The sequence below is a fragment of the Mus caroli genome, unplaced genomic scaffold, assembly GCF_978045245.1.
Source record: "Mus caroli unplaced genomic scaffold, Mus_caroli_1 scaffold_3, whole genome shotgun sequence".
Taxonomy (NCBI): domain Eukaryota; kingdom Metazoa; phylum Chordata; class Mammalia; order Rodentia; family Muridae; genus Mus; species Mus caroli.
In genome coordinates, this window is record NW_028227258.1 from 113,187,221 (window position 1) to 113,206,398 (window position 19,178).

At 41.9% G+C, this 19,178-nt stretch overlaps 1 pseudogene; it reads left to right on the forward strand.

Annotated features, from left to right (window-relative positions):
* LOC110287930 (rho GTPase-activating protein 20-like) overlaps positions 1–19,178 on the forward strand; it is a 251,368-nt pseudogene that overhangs the window by 229,499 nt on the left and 2,691 nt on the right.

The following is a 19,178-nucleotide window of genomic DNA, read 5'->3' on the forward strand; positions in this document are numbered from 1 at the left end:
GTTGGTAGGATTGCAAGCTTATACAACCACTCTGGAAATCAATCTGGCAGTTCCTCAGAAAATTGGACATTGTACTACAAGAGGATCCCGCAATACCTCTCCTGGGCATATATCCAGAAGATGTTCCAACTGGTAAGAAGGACACATGCTCCACTATGTTGATAGCAGCCTCATTTATAATATCCAGAAGCTGGAAAGAACCCAGATGTCCCTCAACAGAGGAATGGATACAGAAAATGTGATATATTTACACAATGGAGTACTGAAAGAGGAAAATTACTGACCACCTGAACTCTTCACCCCAGAGTCCTACCCCCTCCCATCTGGAGATTGTTCCCGGAACACTCCTGAACTCTTCACCCCAGAGTACATTCCTGAACTCTTCAACTCAGAGTTCGATCCTCTCCCAACTGAGGACTGTTCCAGGAACATTTTTGAGATAAGGGTTTCCTGGAACAGCCTCAAGAACATTTTTGAGATAAGAACAACCTCAGAATGTTCCAATAGATCGGGTACATTGCCAAAATATAGGACACGACCTCTTGGTTACGGAAAGTCCCTTGGAAAAACCCTTGGCAGAACCCCTTAGTGACGCAGATTTGTACTTTCCCCACCCTGCCCCCCCCCTTGGCTTTTTTCTATATAAGCCTGTGAAAAATTTGGGCTGGGCGTCGAATCTCCTCTACACCATGCTCGGTGTATGAGTTTCGGCCCCAGAGCTCTGGTTCATGTGCTTGCTTGTTGCTGCTGTATTAAATCTTCCTTCCTATATTCTGAGTTCGGTCTCAGTGTCTTCTTGGGTGCGCGGCAGTCCCGAGACTTGAGTGAGGGTCTCCCTTCGGGGGTCTTTCATTTGGGGGCTCGTCCGGGATTTGCGCGACCACCCAGAAGTCCTAGACCCACTTAAAGGTAAGATTTTCTGTTTTGACTTGGTCTGGTATCTGTGTTCTGTTTTTGGAGGCCAGGTAGGCCTGGTGTCTGTGTTCTGTTTCCGGAGGCCAGGTAGGCCATTCTGTATCTGGTGTGATCGCAGTTTCGGTTTTGCAGTACGCTCTGTGCTCGGTACGAGCACCTGAGACCGTGCTCCGGGAGGGAGCGCGGGGTGGATAGGGATAGACGTGTCCGGTGTCCACCGTCCGCGTGCCCTGGGAGACGTCCCAGGAGGAACAGTGGAGGACCGGGGACGCCTGGTGGACCCCTCTGAGGGCCAAGAGACCATCATTCTGGTGGAAGGTCTCAATCGGCCGGCCTTAGAGAGGCCATCTGATTCTGTAAGCTGCCTGTGGTCGACGCGAAGTTGCTGCTGTTTCTGGTTTCTTTTTTGTCTCAGTCTCGTGTCCGCTCTTGTTGTGTCTGCTGTTATTCTAGAAATGGGACAGTCTGCCTCCTCTCCCCTGTCTCTAACTCTGGAGCATTGGGGAGAGGTGAGGATCAGAGCTCACAACCAGTCAGTAGAGGTTAGAAAATGTCCTTGGCAGACTTTCTGCGCCTCCGAGTGGCCGACATTTGGAGTGGGCTGACCACCGGAGGGTGCTTTTGACTTGTCACTAATCGCCGCCGTCAGGCAAATTGTCTTTCAGGAAGAAGGAGGTCACCCTAATCAGATCCCCTACATTGTGACTTGGCAGAATCTTGTTCAGTTCCCACCTCCGTGGGTCAAACCTTGGATTCCAAATTCTTCGAAACTGACGGTCGCGGTTGTCCAGTCCGATGCAGCCGAAAAACCCAGTCCCTCAGCACCCCCCAAGATTTATCCAGAGGTTGACGACCTCCTCTGGATGGATTCCCAACTCCTCCTTACCCCCCGCCCCAGCAGCCGCCTGCGGTCGCCCTGCCACAGGGACCAATAGCGAGAGGGGCTCAGGGACCGGCGGGGGGGACTAGGAGCCGCCGAGGCCGAAGCCCTGGGGAGGAAGGGGGGCCAGATTCAACAGTCGCCTTGCCACTTAGAGCACATGTGGGAGGGCCAGCGCCAGGACCTAATGATCTCATTCCTTTACAGTACTGGCCTTTTTCCTCTTCTGATTTATATAATTGGAAAACTAACCACTCTCCTTTCTCAGAAAACCCCTCTGGGCTTATTGGGCTCCTTGAATCACTTATGTTCTCCCATCAACCTACTTGGGATGATTGCCAGCAACTTTTGCAGGTCCTCTTCACCACGGAGGAGAGAGAAAGGATTCTGCTGGAAGCCAGGAAGAATGTCCTGGGACAAGATGGGACCCCCACTAATCTCCCCAATCTTATAAATGAATCCTTCCCCTTGACTCGTCCTAATTGGGACTACAACACTGCGGAAGGTAGGGAGCGTCTCACGGTCTACCGCCGGACTCTAGAGGTGGGGCTCAAAGGGGCCGCACGGCGACCTACTAATTTGGCCAAGGTAAGAGAGGTCCTTCAGGGTCCAGTGGAGCCGCCCTCTGTTTTCTTAGAACGACTAATGGAGGCTTACAGGAGGTATACACCGTTTGATCCCTCTTCAGAGGGTCAAAAAGCAGCCGTGGCTATGGCTTTCATTGGTCAGTCTGCCTCTGATATCAAGAAAAGGTTACAGAGACTAGAAAAGCTCCAAGATTATACTTTACAGGATCTAGTGAAGGAAGCTGAAAAAGTGTATCACAAGAGGGAGACAGAGGAAGAGAAGCGAGAGAGAGAAAAGAAAGAGATCGAAGAGAGAGAGAATCGGCGTGATCGCCACCAGGAGAGAAACTTAACTAGAATTTTGGCCACAGTAGTAGGAGAAAGAAGGTCAGAAAAAGGACAGTCAGGGTACCTGGGCAACAGGGCAAGAAGATCTCCAAGGGAACAGAAACCTCCACTTGAAAAAAACCAGTGTGCATGCTGTAAAGAGAAAGGACATTGAGCCAGAAATTGCCCCAAAAGGAAGCCAAAAGAACCCAAGGTGTTGACTATGAAAGAAGACTAGGGGAGTCGGGGCTCGGACCCCCTCCCTGAGCCTAGGGTAACACTTTCTGTGGAGGGGACTCCTGTTAATTTTTTAATAGACACAGGAGCAGAACATTCAGTCTTGACTAAACCATTAGGACAATTAGGAAGTAAGAAGACTATAGTAATAGAAGCTACTGGCAGTAAATTTTACCCCTGGACTACTAAGAGAGTTTTGGAAATAGGAAAAAATCAAGTAACCCACTCTTTTCTTGTGATTCCTGAGAATTCTGCGCCCCTTCTGGGACGAGACTTGTTGACCAAACTTAAAGCTCAAGTTCAGTTCACCTCAAAGGGACCAGAAGTTACCTGGGGAGAGACCCCTATAGCGTGTTTGGTTTTAAATTTAGAAGAAGAGTATCACCTTCATGAGCAGGGTCCCAAACAATTGCCAGGTCCTGAATGGCTATCCGCTTTTTCTGGAGTTTGGGCTGAGCAGGCAGGGATGGGATTAGCTAAACAAGTACCTCCGGTCGTGGTAGAGTTAAAAGCCGATGCCTCCCCCGTCTCGGTCAGACAATACCCTATGAGTAAGGAAGCTAAAGAAGGCATCCGGCCACATATTCAGAGACTGATAGAGTAAGGAATTCTAGTGCCTTGCCAATTCCCTTGGAACACACCTCTCCTGCCAGTACGAAAGCCTGGGACAAATGATTATCGACCAGTGCAAGATTTGAGAGAAGTTAACAAGAGGGTGCAGGACATTCACCCTACTGTTCCAAATCCTTACAACCTACTAAGTTCCCTCCCGCCAGAGCGGACTTGGTACACTGTCCTAGACTTAAAAGATGCCTTTTTCTGCCTTCGATTACACCCTAATAGCCAGCCACTGTTCGCTTTTGAGTGGAGGGACCCAGAAGGAGGATATACAGGCCAGCTAACCTGGACAAGGTTGCCCCAAGGATTCGAGAACTCCCCTACTCTTTTCGATGAAGCGCTACACCGTGACCTTGCGCCTTTCAGAGCGAAAAACCCTCAGATTTCTCTCTTACAGTATGTAGATGACTTACTGGTTGCAGCCTCAACTCAGGAACTGTGCCTTGAAGGAACCAAGAGGCTCCTGAATGAACTGGGTGAGTTGGGGTACCGGGTATCGACTAAGAAAGCCCAGCTATGTCGCACCGAGGTGACCTACCTAGGGTACACCCTCCGGGAAGGAAAGTGGTGGCTCACCGAGGCCAGAAAACAGACTGTGATGCTGATCCCAACCCCTACCACCCCGCGCCAAGTACGTGAGTTTCTGGGGACGGCGGGCTTTTGCAGACTCTGGATACCAGGGTTTGCAACATTGGCGGCCCCTCTATATCCACTTACTAAGGAAAAAGTCCCATTCACCTGGACTGAGGAACACCAAAAAGCCTTTGACAGCATAAAGGCAGCCCTGCTTGCAGCCCCCGCCCTGGCCTTGCCAGATTTGAGTAAGCCTTTTACCCTATATGTTGATGAGCGGGCTGGGATAGCCCATGGGGTCTTGACTCAGACTCTGGGGCCCTGGAAGCGGCCAGTGGCCTACCTATCTAAAAAGCTCTACCCAGTTGCCAGCGGTTGGCCCTCCTGCCTGAAAGCCATTGCTGCAGTAGCCCTGCTTGTTAAAGACGCTGACAAGCTTACTCTGGGTCAGCATGTGACTGTAATCGCCCCCCATGCTCTGGAGAGTATTGTACGTCAGCCCCCTGACCGGTGGATAACTAATGCCCGGATGACCCACTACCAGTGTTTGTTGCTAAACAATCGAGTAATTTTTGCTCCACCTCCCATCCTCAATCCTGCCACCCTCCTCCCCTTGGCGGACAACTCCACTCCTGTACATCAATGTGCTGATGTCCTGGCTGAAGAAACTGGAACGAGGAGAGATCTAACTGATCAGCCTTGGCCAGGTGTGCCTGCCTGGTACACAGATGGCAGCAGCTTTGTGGTGGAGGGAAAAAGAAGAGCAGGAGCGGCAGTAGTAGATGGAAAGCAGGTAATTTGGGCGAGTGGTCTTCCAGAAGGAACTTCGGCTCAGAAGGCTGAACTTATGGCGCTAACCCAAGCCCTGCGGTTGGCTGAAGGTAAGGCGATCAACATTTACACTGACAGCCGCTATGCTTTCGCTACAGCCCATATCCATGGGGCCATCTACCAACAGAGGGGGCTACTTACCTCGGCAGGTAAAGACATTAAAAACAAAGAAGAAATTCTAGCCCTCCTAGAGGCTATACATATGCCAAAGAAAGTGGCTATTATCCATTGTCCGGGCCACCAAAAAGGACAAGATCCTGTGGCCCGAGGAAACCAGATGGCTGATGTAGCAGCAAAGCAGGCAGCCCAGGGGGTAACAATCATGGCAGAAAGAGGCAGGCCCCTGCCAGAGCCCTCACTGGCAACCAGTCCTAATTATACTTACTCTGATGAAGATTTTAAACTATTAGATTCCATGGTTTGTCGCAAACAGGCGCAGGAATTCAATTTTAGGGGGCTAGCGCGGACTGTAGATGGGCGCATTATTTTACCTACAAAAGAAGGAAGAGACTATGTCCAAAAATTACATCAACTGACTCATCTGGGATCTGATAAACTCCTACAGCTGATCAAGGGGTCTGATTATTATATTTTAAAACTCAATTCAGTGGTACAGCAGGTAATTGACTCCTGCAAGGCTTGTGCTCTCACCAATGCTGCTCGACCTTACAAAGAACAAGGAAAGAGACAACGAGGGGATCGCCCCGGAGTTTACTGGGAAGTGGATTTCACTGAAATTAAACCAGGAATGTATGGTAACAAGTACCTGCTGGTATTTATAGACACCTTTTCAGGATGGGTAGAGGCCTTTCCCACTAAGTCTGAAACTGCTCAGGTAGTAACCAAGAAGATCCTTGAAGAAATCCTACCCCGGTTTGGGATCCCTAAGGTAATTGGCTCAGACAACGGGCCCGCATTTGTTGCCCAGGTAAGTCAGGGATTGGCCACACAATTGGGGACTGATTGGAAGTTACACTGTGCTTATAGACCCCAAAGCTCAGGACAGGTAGAAAGAATGAATAGGACTCTAAAAGAGACCCTAACTAAATTAGCTATTGAGACCGGCGGTAAGGACTGGGTGACCCTCCTTCCCTTTGCGCTTCTTAGGGTCCGAAACACACCTGGACGTTTCGGTCTTACTCCTTATGAAATTCTACATGGGGGACCGCCCCCCTTGACTGAGTCTGGAGGGATATTGGATCCCTGTGTTGACTCTTCCTCACCCTCTGCTCTGTTTACCCATTTAAAGGCCTTAGAAGTTGTCAGAACGCAGATCTGGGACCAGATCAAAGAAGCTTATGCACCGGGGACTACAGCAGTGCCCCACGGGTTCCAGGTTGGAGATTCGGTCCTTGTCAGACAACATCGCACTGGCAGTCTTGAGCCTCGGTGGAAAGGACCATATCTGGTGCTGTTAACAACTCCCACGGCAGTAAAAGTAGACGGAATCGCCGCCTGGATCCACGCCTCCCACGTCAAGAAGGCTCCTAGCCAGGGAAGAGGCAACCATGAAGACAACTGGACGGTGGCAACTACTGACAATCCTCTTAAACTTTGCCTGCGTCGCAAGTGCCACCCTGAGCCTAGGGCACCACAACCCTCATGCCCCAATTCAACAGTCTTGGGAAGTGCTTAATGAGGAGGGAAACATTGTATGGGCAATCACTGCAGTCCATCCACCTTGGACTTGGTGGCCTGATCTCACACCTGACATCTGTAGGTTAGCAGCAGGATCTCCCAATTGGGACCTCCCTGATCATACTGATCTTAGTAACCCACCCCCTGAGCAGCGGTGTGTTCCGAATGGGATAGGGAACAGTCTAGGATGTTCGGGGCAGTTCTACCGAGCTAATCTTAGAGCTGCACAATTTTATGTTTGCCCCGGTCAGGGTCGGAGCAGAAGGCTTCAACAAGAATGTGGAGGGGCATCAGATTACTTTTGTGGTAAATGGACATGTGAAACGACAGGGGATGCCTACTGGAAGCCTTCCTCTGACTGGGATCTAATCACGGTAAAACGAGGTAGTGGTTATGACAAGACAAACCAAGGAGAAAGAAACCCCTATAAATATCCAGATAGTGGGTGCGCTTTTAAAAACAGTCCCCCAGGACCATGCAAAGGTAAATACTGCAACCCCCTACTTATAAAATTCACTGAAAAAGGGAAACAACATCGTTTGAGTTGGCTAAAAGGAAATAAGTGGGGTTGGCGAGTATATATTACACCAAGAGACCCTGGGTTCATTTTTACAATCAGGCTGACAGTAAAAGAATTGGCGGTAACACCCATAGGGCCCAACAAGGTCCTTATGGAACAGGAACCCCCAGTCGCACAGGCTCCCCCAAAAGTCCCAGCTGTACCAGTTCCACCAACTCCACAGCCCAACACAGTGGGACCCTCCCTAGGGACTAATACTCCCCTCATGAAGCCAACCTTAGTTTCCCCACCGCCCCTAGACACAGAAAGCAGTCTGATCAGTCTAATCCAAGGAGCTTTTTTAGTTTTAAATAGGACTAATCCTAATATGACTCAATCCTGTTGGTTATGCTATGCCTCTAGGCCCCCTTATTATGAAGGAATTGCTCAGATTAGGACTTATAATACTACTTCAGATCATTCTCAATGCCTTTGGGGAGAAAACAGAAAGTTGACTCTGGCAGCGGTTTCAGGGAGTGGGCTTTGTTTGGGCCAGGCACCTCAGGATAAACGGCACCTCTGCAATCAGACTCAGAACGTCCAGTCTAACAAAGGTGGTCAGTATCTAGTGCCCCCCATAGACACAGTATGGGCTTGCAATACAGGTCTCACTCCTTGTGTGTCTATGTCTGTTTTTAACAGCTCCAAAGATTTCTGCATTTTGGTTCAACTTATTCCTAGACTCCTATATCATGATGATAGCTCTTTTTTAGACAAATTTGACCACCGGGTCCGTTGGAAAAGAGAACCCATTACTTTAACTTTGGCAGTACTTTTAGGATTGGGAGTAGCGGCTGGAGTAGGTACAGGAACTGCTGCCTTAATTAAGGCCCCCCAATATTATGAGGAGCTAAGTGCGGCTATGGATGTTGATCTTAGAACTATAGAACAGTCTATAACCAAATTAGAAGAATCTTTAACTTCCCTGTCTGAAGTGGTGCTGCAAAATAGGAGGGGATTAGACTTATTATTCCTTAAAGAAGGGGGACTCTGTGCTGCCCTAAAAGAAGAATGTTGTTTTTATGTTGACCATTCAGGAGTAATCAAAGATTCTATGGCCAAACTTAGAGAACGCCTAGATATACGTAAAAGAGAAAGAGAAAGCCAACAAGGATGGTTTGAAAGCTGGTTTAATAAGTCCCCTTGGCTCACCACTCTCCTCTCCACCATAGCAGGACCCTTAATTACACTTATGCTTTTGCTTACTTTTGGCCCCTGCATCCTTAATAAGTTAGTAGCTTTTATTAGAGAAAGAATAAATGCAGTACAAGTTATGGTACTAAGGCAACAATATCGGGTCCTCCAGGAGGCCGAACACTCGCTCTAGGATTAGAGCTACTTACAAAGAGGAGTGGGGAATGAAAGAGGAAAATTACTGACCACCTGAACTCTTCACCCCAGAGTCCTACCCCCTCCCATCTGGAGATTGTTCCCGGAACACTCCTGAACTCTTCACCCCAGAGTACATTCCTGAACTCTTCAACTCAGAGTTCGATCCCCTCCCAACTGAGGACTGTTCCAGGAACATTTTTGAGATAAGGGTTTCCTGGAACAGCCTCAAGAACATTTTTGAGATAAGAACAACCTCAGAATGTTCCAATAGATCGGGTACATTGCCAAAATATAGGACATGACCTCTTGGTTACGGAAAGTCCCTTGGAAAAACCCTTGGCAGAACCCCTTAGTGACGCAGATTTGTACTTTCCCCACCCTGCTCCCCCCTTGGCTTTTTTCTATATAAGCCTGTGAAAAATTTGGGCCGGGCGTCGAATCTCCTCTACACCATGCTCGGTGTATGAGTTTCGGCCCCAGAGCTCTGGTTCATGTGCTTGCTTGTTGCTGTTGTATTAAATCTTCCTTCCTATATTCTGAGTTCGGTCTCAGTGTCTTCTTGGGTGCGCGGCAGTCCCGAGACTTGAGTGAGGGTCTCCCTTCGGGGGTCTTTCAGTACTACTCAGCTATTAAAAAGAATGAATTTATGAAATTCCTAGACAAATGGGTGGACCTGGAGGGCATCATCCTGAGTGAGGTAACCCAATCACAAAAGAACTCACATGATATGTACTCACTGATAAGTAGATATTATCCCAGAAACTTAGAATACCCAAGATACAAGATATAATCTGAAAGCCACATGAAATTCAAGAAGAACAAAGACCAAAATGTGGACACTTTGCCCCTTCTTAGAATTGGGAAGAAAACACCCATGGAAGGAGGTACAGAGACAAAGTTTGGAGCTGAGACAAAATAATGGACCATCTAGAGACTGCCATACCCAGGGATCCATCCCATAATCAACCTCCAAACTCTGACACCATTGCATACACTAGCAAGTTTTTGCTGAAAGGACCCTGATATATCTGTTTCTTGTGAGACTATGCTGGGGCCTAGCAAACTCAAAAGTGGATGCTCAGAGTCAGCTATTGGATGGATCACAGGGCTCCCAATGGAGAAGCTTAAGAAAGTACCCAAGGAGCTAAAGGGGTCTGTAACCCTATAGGTGGAACAGCATTATGTACTAACCAGTACCCCCAGAGCTCGTGTTTCTAGCTGCATATGTATCAGAAGATGGCCTAGTTGGCCATCATTGGAAAGAGAGGTCCATTGGTCTTGCAAACTTTATATGCCTCAGTACAGGGGAACACCATGGCCAAGAAGTGGGAGCGTGTGGGTAGGGGAGTGGGGGGAAGGGTATAGGGGACTTTTGGGACAGCACTGGAAATGTAAATGAAGAAAATACCTAAAAAAAAAATGAAAAAAGCAGATATACCTATCTACTCACTGTCATACACTTTGGTAATGTATTTGAATCAAGTATATCAGTGGTGTCTTCTCAGATTGCAATCATCTGATTTCATGCTATTTTCTTCTTGCTGGTTTCCTATGTCTCTTTAAAAGTTTCTAAGTGTGAAAGGCAGTAGGGAGTTAATAATACAAGTACCTTGCTTGTTCTTGGGAGTATTATGTGATGGAGTCATTCTAAAATATTCATTTTGGGTTCATAGTTCCATCAACAATTACAGATTTCAGTAATGTATATCTGTTTACCATCTTACTATATACAAAGCATGATATGGAGAGAGTACTCATTCATCTTTTGTTTGTTTCATTTTTTAAATTTTCTTTTCTGTTTGTTTATTTTTTGGGTTTTTTGTTTTTGTTTTTGTTTGTTTGTTTGTTTGTTTTCAAAATCGGGTTTCTCTGTGTAGCACTGGCTGTCCTGGAACTCACTTTGTAGACCAGGCTGGCCTCGAACTCAGAAATCCACCTGCCTCTGTCTCCCAAGTGCTGGGATTAAAGGCGTGTACCACCACACCTGGCTTTTGTTTGTTTTGTCTTTTTTTTTTTTTAATGCAGTTGCTATTAATACTTATTTACCTAAAACTCTGCACATGCTGTGCATGAAAGTAACTATGTAAAATGATGAAAGTCTAGATGGGAAGGAAGCAAAGGGTTGTGCTCAATTTTAACCACCCTCCCTGCCTTGCTGCTGCTATCATGTAAGAAAGTCAGGATGCTGAGCTCCTGTACCAATGACTACTCAGTCTTCCTTTACCATACACAACCTTTTAGTTATATTTGAATACCAAGTACCCACATAGTTAATTTTGTGATAAATATGTTAGACTGACAGTCTTCCAGAGTTATGTCAAGGCAAGAAAACAAGATGTTTATTCTACTTTGGAGTTGCAATTACAGACTGTAGATTATAAGTAATGATTAGACAATAATTTGATAACCATGAACTTCAAAGTTATTTTATACCATTCTTCTCTGTACTTTTCATAGCCTTTATGTGTAACAGCAACAAACATCGATACGGTAAATGACAACATTGAGAAGTTACTACCAATGATGCGAATGCCTGTATGTTATTTTCAACTTAATTTGAATTAAAAGTTAATTTTGGTTTTGAGATCCACATATTTACAAACATGTTGCATATAAATGATACAGATGAAACTTAATCATGATAAATTAACAAATCACATTTTATAATCTCTTTTGGAACTAATCATATCTAAGTTATAATAATAGTCTTGAGAGGGAGATTTTCTTGAATTTCTTGTCTAGGGTTCCATAAAAATGAATCATACAGCCCAATGGTACTGACCTATACGTTTACTACCACTAGACAATAAAGATATGATCAATTAGTCTCACTTTATCACAATATATGCACAAACCTAATTAAGGACTGCCAATTTTAGAAACAAGAGCCTTCCTTCCTTCCTTCCTTCCTTCCTTCCTTCCTTCCTTCCTTCCTTCCTTCCTTTCTTCCTTCCTTTTCCTATCTGCCTTCCTTTACCTTCATTATAAATTTTATTGCCCTTCCTTTATGGTATATGATTTCTGTCTTCCCCAATTCCTTCTTGTTTTCACTTTCTGTATGTGGCGAGTAAGTGTGCATGGTCTACTGTATTTTTGTTGGTTTTTAATCTTTAATAAATGTGTCTATGTATTTCTTGCTATATTCTTTCTCTCTGCATACATTCCTGCATATTTCACCTTTATTTTTTGAAATGCATATCTCTGTTTAATTCTATCTATCTATCTATCTATCTATCTATCTATCTATCTATCTATCTATCTATCTATCACTCTCTGTGTGTTTGTCTCTCTGTATGTGTGCATTTTGTTCTCTAATACTTCCTATGAGTTTGTATGATGATTCTCTGAGAGTCATTCTGTTTCCCTGTCTCTATCACTCTTTCTGTTTCTCTCTGTTTCAGTCGTCCTCTTCTTGTAAGTTAGGGTGGGTAGAAGTTTGAGTATCTGCTTGAATGGATTTTTGTTACCTAGTGTAATTCTTAAGAACTCTATGGGACAATTCTTGGTTTTGATCATGAAACACAAAGAAAGCACAATTAATGATATCTCCAATTAGAGGTTATGTTCATTTTAGTAACTCCAAGACATTGTTAACTATTTCAACAAAATGTTCTATTTATATGATTGTATCAAATGAATCCATAACTCTGCATGCAATAATTATGTTGTGGATCTTCTTTCCAGTATATTGCCTATGTTCAAGGTTAGATACATCGACATGCTCTCCACAGACTGGCTATCTCTGAATGAATGCCAGTGGTTGTGTGTACTCCTAGGCACCCTCAAAGCCTCTCTGTTTTTTGTCTATTTTTCATACTGTTGCCAAAGTGCCCATATCTTTCAAACATTCTTTATCAAGTCATCATAATCACTGTAAGTATATGCTTCTCTGGGTGCTAAGTTATGTGCTCATGACAAATTAAATTTAAATATTCCACTGACAGACTGCAGAGACCTAAGTGTGTCATCTTTAATAATGTTGGTCTTGGTTAGCATTTATGGCTGAATGCATTTTCTTATTCTATGGTGGACCAACAGACCAAGGATCTCTCAGACAGCAAAGGCAAGTACCTCAGGGTTATCTCTTGAAATTAGTCCTGATGGCTCAAACCTGTGGTCAAAAGACATGCCATTAATACTGGTCCTAATAATTTCCCTGCTTGAGCACTGGAAATTGTAAGTAAACAAAATCACTGGAATCTCCCAGACTCTACTGTCAGATTCTTTGTGATGGATGGTTCTATTTGGCATTCAGAGCAGTGAAGATTACCAACTGTGGTTCTGTCCGGGCCATGAGGAAGCTCCAAGAGCACTCCAAGGTAAGCAACAGGGAAATCTAAGAAAGGATTAGTTGAGTTCAGTGGTCTAACCCTGAAATCTCAATGTTTTCATTATTTAGTCTTAAATATAAATACAAAAGAAAATAAAATAAACAATATTTCATTTATCAAATTTATACTTAATAACATTATCATAGCCTTCAGGTACATGATAACATGTCATTATGAAGTAGTCTGCAGTATGACAAAAAAACCAAACCAAACCAAACCAAAACAAAAAACCAAAAAACTCTGAGTTTTCCATCTGAGAAGCATAACTCTCCTAAAAGGAAAACAATACAAGACTCTGTATATTTGTTCTGAAGAAAATAACTGGAAAAAATTGGTGATCATTACACAAAATCCTACTAGGAATAGAAAATTTTCATTGATGCCTAACACTCACGTGATGGTTCAAAGGCATCCATATCTCCAGTTTCAGGGAATTACATTTCCTGGTCTGACCTGCTCAAGTATCAAGCTCAATATGGTACAAAGACAAACATCGAAGCAAAATGGTTACAAACAGAAACAATTCCAAAATTAACACGAAAACACACTGAAAGAACATTTTTGTGTCTCTAAGGAAACTATAGTCACAAGATTATTTCTGTTGTGTGTGTGTGTGTGTGAATATTTCTCATAAGCAGTAAAAAACTTCTACAACTTGAAAAAGTATTCTGTTTTGTTTTGTCTCATTTTATTATATTCAACACTATATATATATATATATATATATATATATATATATATATTTTTTTTTTTTTTACCAATCAGAAATGGTGAACATGTTATTAAATGAACATAAATAAAAATCTTTCTGTTTGTTTGTTTTGATTGTAGTAGAGCTTTAAAATATTGGCTTTTACTGTAGTACAAATCCAAAATAAATACAATTTTTAGACATTGGAGTTCATTGTAATAAGGCTGTACTTCAATGTCCCTCACATCACCAAAGGATTTTTTACCTCAATAATAGCTAAGGTAAGAGTTAACAGTTCTGTTGCTCCTAGGAATGAATTTTAGGAACGACTATTTGGATTTATATTTCCTGCCATGGTTAAAGCTATTTGACTTTAGTGATTGTCATCATTCTCAGCCCACACAGAACAGGTTTCATTCATTTAAGAAATGGTGTGTTCATTAAGATGGTCTATCCATGAGGTAATTCATCAACTGTTTCAATGAACAATGTTTCTGCTTACAGGATGGCAAAGACATTAGGTGAGGGTAAGATTCTGCTTCATTTGCTGTGATGGTTTTTAAAAGCATTCATTTCAGAAAAAGAGTAACTTATAGGGTCCTCTTCCTCAAAATTGATACAATCATTACAAATACCAAGCAAAACATTGTCTCACTCTTTGTTGTTCTCTTATAAGCCACCTCCCAAATTAATTATCTACATTTCTTTGGGGTGTATATATATTATTTTCAAATATGCAAGCTGGTCTGAAAACTATAATATAGTGTAAAAACATCAAATAAACAATCCTAATAATCTAGAGGCTGAGATAAGAGAAACATGATTTCAAGACAATTATGTAGTACACAGCAAGACAAAGTCACTAACAAACAAGTAGAAAGTGTATTTGAATTGTAAAATATTGAACCCATTTCTCCATTTTTTCCAATTATAGAGACCATTGGATGGCAGCCACCAAATTTCTAATTCTGCATATATTTGAATTTCAATTGATTAGGATATGTTGGCAATATTAATTTTCTTATTAAGAGATATTAAGGAAAATGGATTGCTACCTCCTGTTATTTTTTGTTGTTCACTTCAACTGTTGTTGTTCTTATGCCGCTATGGAGAAACATGTTTTATTTCATCCAGGTTTGTGATTGAACACTTTCCTCTGGTGACTCTTCCTAACCCTCAGATTATAAACTATCTGAAGTGCTGAGAAAATATGTCTTGCATAAAAGTTAATTCTGCTTCATTATTAGGCCACATTCTTCCAAGTCCATACCCCAAACAGAGTCCTAAAAACTCTTCTGTGTGCATAGGGCTTATGTGTTAATTACAGCATGCAGCCCCAACCTGAGCATTGTCAAGGAGAAAATCCATAGAAGGAAATAGAGGCCATTCCACTTCACTAATTCCAAAAATCTCTGCCCTCACACTGTGAATGGAAAATAGTATTTATAAATATGCAAGAAAAAAAATTGGACAGAGAAGTGCTTGGCATGGCTACAGAATTACTTACAGAATGCTAGCTTCCCAGCTATATGAAAAAAAATGTGCAGTGGAAAATATTTAAATTAATTAATATAAAGCAAGATGTATAAAGTAAGGTTCTTATGATATAAAAAAGCTTATTGATATCAAAAATAAAACAGGAAGGTCTTAATACTGTCAAAGTAGGACTCAGACTTTTGTTAAGTCTGCCATACAAAGTGCTCCAATGAGAGGGTCTAAACAAAGGGGTAAATTGAAATTATTCTCTTCAATTTTAGAGTTCTCAGTTTACATACCTGTACTTTATCATAATATCCATGCAACTCTCCTAATGTTTAGGGTATAGAATCTACATTGCCCAGAAGAAGAATGAGGCATACAATTGAGTGGTGCATGCTGAATCCCATTGCAAGGGTTGTTCACACTCTTTATGATTAGTTTCAATTCATATTCGTATTTTCTTCTTTTAGGCTATGAGTATATACATGATATTATAATTGCCAACCTTCGAAATACCTTCAGTAGATGGAATTCAAGATTTTTCACAGATTTTCCTGCTTTGCCTGGGTTGTCTGTGAAAGACCTAAACTTGGGTGCAGAGGGGAAATTCATCTTAAAGCCTAGAGACTCAGCTACAAGCCATCAGGAAAGTGAGTTCACCTTCCATCAATACCATCTCAGTTCCCATTTCAATTTGGAATAGAATATCAATACCTGTTGTCATTTTCTGGCTTGGGGGAGGTGCACCATAGAAAACAAACCTAAAACAAAACAACATGACACAGGTTCAGCTTGAGATCTCTACATTCTGGTATCAGGACTAAGCTTGATTATAGGGAATACATTCGATTTGTTCCAGAAAGATAGTCAACATAAGCTGGTATGCCAAGACACTATATGCATACAAGGGTGTGTGTAAACGTCTTTTTTCATATTAGAATATAATGTCATAAGTAAAGCAGAAAAGGATCTAAGAACAGGATTTAAACTATTGTACTGCAAGACACACAGAAAAGTTATATGCATGGAACTTAAGATAATCTGTTTCAGACTGAAGAAGTAACCCCAGACTCTGAATCTCATTTTATTTAGACTCTAATCTCACTTCAATTCACACAAACAGCATATTTTTTTCTGGCTTCTACACATGCATCTTGATTTGGAATAGACCTAGTACATATGTTCTGTAGCTTTTGAAATTGTTTTAGGGATTTTTTTCAACAAGAGCCTAATTTGAGCATTTTCCCCACTACTCCTATGTACCCCCTTTATTGCATTAAAATTATTGTTTTTCTAAGAAAACCATTTTGTGTGTGTGTATATATATATATATATATATATATATATATATATATTTCAATAAATGTCGATAGGAGCACATATATACACACACTAAAATTCATACATCTTACTCAAGCTATATAATATTATGATATTACTTGGGTATTTCAGGCCAAACTATTTGAGTTTAGAGAGGTAGACACTATGTTCTACACTGAGAAAGACTGGTTAATTTATATTTTGTTGTATGATCTATTTGTTTTCTTTTAATACTTTTAAGTATATGTGTAAGATTTCATTATGGCCATTTTTTGTAAAGTCTTATAGGAGAAAAATAAAATTTGAACTCAGCTTTGAAATTACACTACTGGATCCAGGATCCAGAATTTGACAAAATCCTCATGTGTACCTAGTCATAAAGGGAGACACAGCTGATGACAGAAATTTCACAATGGTTCTTCGAAAAGCTTAACAAGAAAACTAATAATGGGAAGAGCTTTATCATGACATTTGAAGACAATAGAAAACTGATTGATGTGAATAAATGTGAAGGTGGCTATGAAATAGGATATGACTGGTGAAGCAACTGCCTGTATGTAGTTTAGGGAACTTGCTAAGTTAGAACTCAATTAGCTTATGATGCAGTGTAACTTAGAGGGCATCACACTGTGAGAATTACCACTGGATCATGTCCTAGAGAACACTAGATCATGTCTTAGAGACATCTCTAAGATTAATAACAATGTAGAGTGTATTGAACAATACATACATACAAATTTCAGGATGCCTAACCAGTTAAAACAGGGATATTATACAATTGAAATTTGCTTTTTAAAAAAGAGTTGTGTAAATTACACTATTTCAGGTAATGATCTCATCTCCTCTTTAGATGTCGAGGAAAGACATCATAAGAAACAAGTGACTGTTTTGACATCCTGCTTCCACAGGGGCTCTATGCCCCAACAGGACCAAGAATGCCCTGCCCCAACATTTAATACAGAAAAATTCTTTGGAAAAGATCTGGGTTCCATTTGTCATGAGGGAAAATGGCCCACAGTAATTGTGGTAGGTCTCATGTGGTTCATTTCTGGCTCTCCTAAGAAAATCTGGTAAAACAATTAGTGTTGACTGATCTTTTATGGTTAACATTAGGGTGGGATGTGTACATGAAGAAATTGATGCACAAACCCAGTTTGAGATCCTCCTTGACCTTGCCAGCCCTTACACTGCACCTGTGCACACCATTTGTCTCATTCTCACAAGCACTTAGGGTTCTCTGCTGCATGAGTGATAACAGGTATCTCCCTTTCTTCTTCTCAGGACATTCTATCCCTCATAGAGGAAAAAGGCCCCAAGACTGAGGGCATGTTCCAGATATCTCCAAATGCGACATCATGCAAAATCCTAAAGGACAAATTTGAATCTGGGGAAGAGGTGGATGTAAGAAAGCACTCAGTGCATGAAATCACCTGGATCTTAAAGGTAGGGAAATTCCTTGCACTGTCCACCCTCAGGATTCCTCTGAATTTACATCTAGTAGTTTCCTTCATCATGCATTCCTTTGAATGATGGTAGATACATGTGAGAGAAATTTGGTAAGCTCAAAGGTTCTTCTGCTATTCACAACATAAGGAGTACCGATGCAAACAAAAATTAATTCAGAATGAGCTGTAATGTAACTAAGTAACTTTCATTGGATTTTTTTTCATGGCCATGTGTATGGGTCACTTCAGACATGCATTTGAATGTCACCTGGTAAGTGTGCATAGTCATATGTATTTGACTCCCACTGTTCTTTATTCTCTCTCTCTCTCTCCTCTCCTCTTCTCTCTCTCTCTCTCTCTTTCTCTCTCTCTCTCTCTCTCTCTCTCTCTCTCTCTCTCTCTCTCTCTCTCCCTCCTATTTTTCTGAGACGCAGATTTCTCTTCCTCAGTATAGAAGATGTGACTTCTTCATGGATCTCTGTGCTACTCATACCAAGTAGGATCTCATGAGCAGCTTGTTTCTATCTCACTAAATATTGGTACCCATGTGCAGGTCCTCAGGGATGTGAAACAGTTATTCTTAATTGCTCTGCTATACCTGCAGCACCATCAAATGATATTCTTTACTTTATTATTAAAATTATTATTCAAATACATCATTTCACTCCTTCCTTTCTCTTGCTCCATGTTTGTTTCCCTTCAATCTCCCAATTCTGCTAAGATCCACGGCCCATTTTCATTTACTGTTTTTATTATATAGATAAAAATAAGTCCATAATTCTGTTCAAACAACCAGATAAGTACATTATCCTTCATAGTATATGGGCTATTTCTTAGCTAACCAACTGCTATTGGCTTAAAAATTTGGGGTCTCCCTTAGAGAAACACTAATTTTCTCACTCTTTGTAGTTTTTATGTGCATATAGTTCTTCATCTACAATTTTTCTTCACAAGATTTACTTATTCCCAGTTAGTGTTACTAACCTGGATGATGTTTTGTTCAGAAATTGTATTGAGAAGCATATTATACTGTTGGACTATCAAAAGTGAAAACACCCCCATATTTCTAGGATGCCCAATCTCAAAGCAGATTTCCTGAATCTCTGATGTACAATCTTCCTCACTCTTCTAACCAATGTTTGGAGCCTAAGGTTCAGGATTCAGTAGGTAATATGAATGCAGTGGGTCTTGGAGGCCCAGAAAATTTTGTTCTCTGTACTTTGAATAGCTGCAGTGTTCTATAATATACTCCATCTATTGCCAAGACAATCTTCTTTGATGTATTGGTATGGGATACATTATCTATAAATATTAGCATAAATACTTAGAACAGAATTGGGAATCATGCTTGCTTAGTGAAACGGTGATAGCACTTTCTCTAAGAGTCATGACCTCATGTGATCCCATACTTCCAATAATAGACATGATCTTCTGCA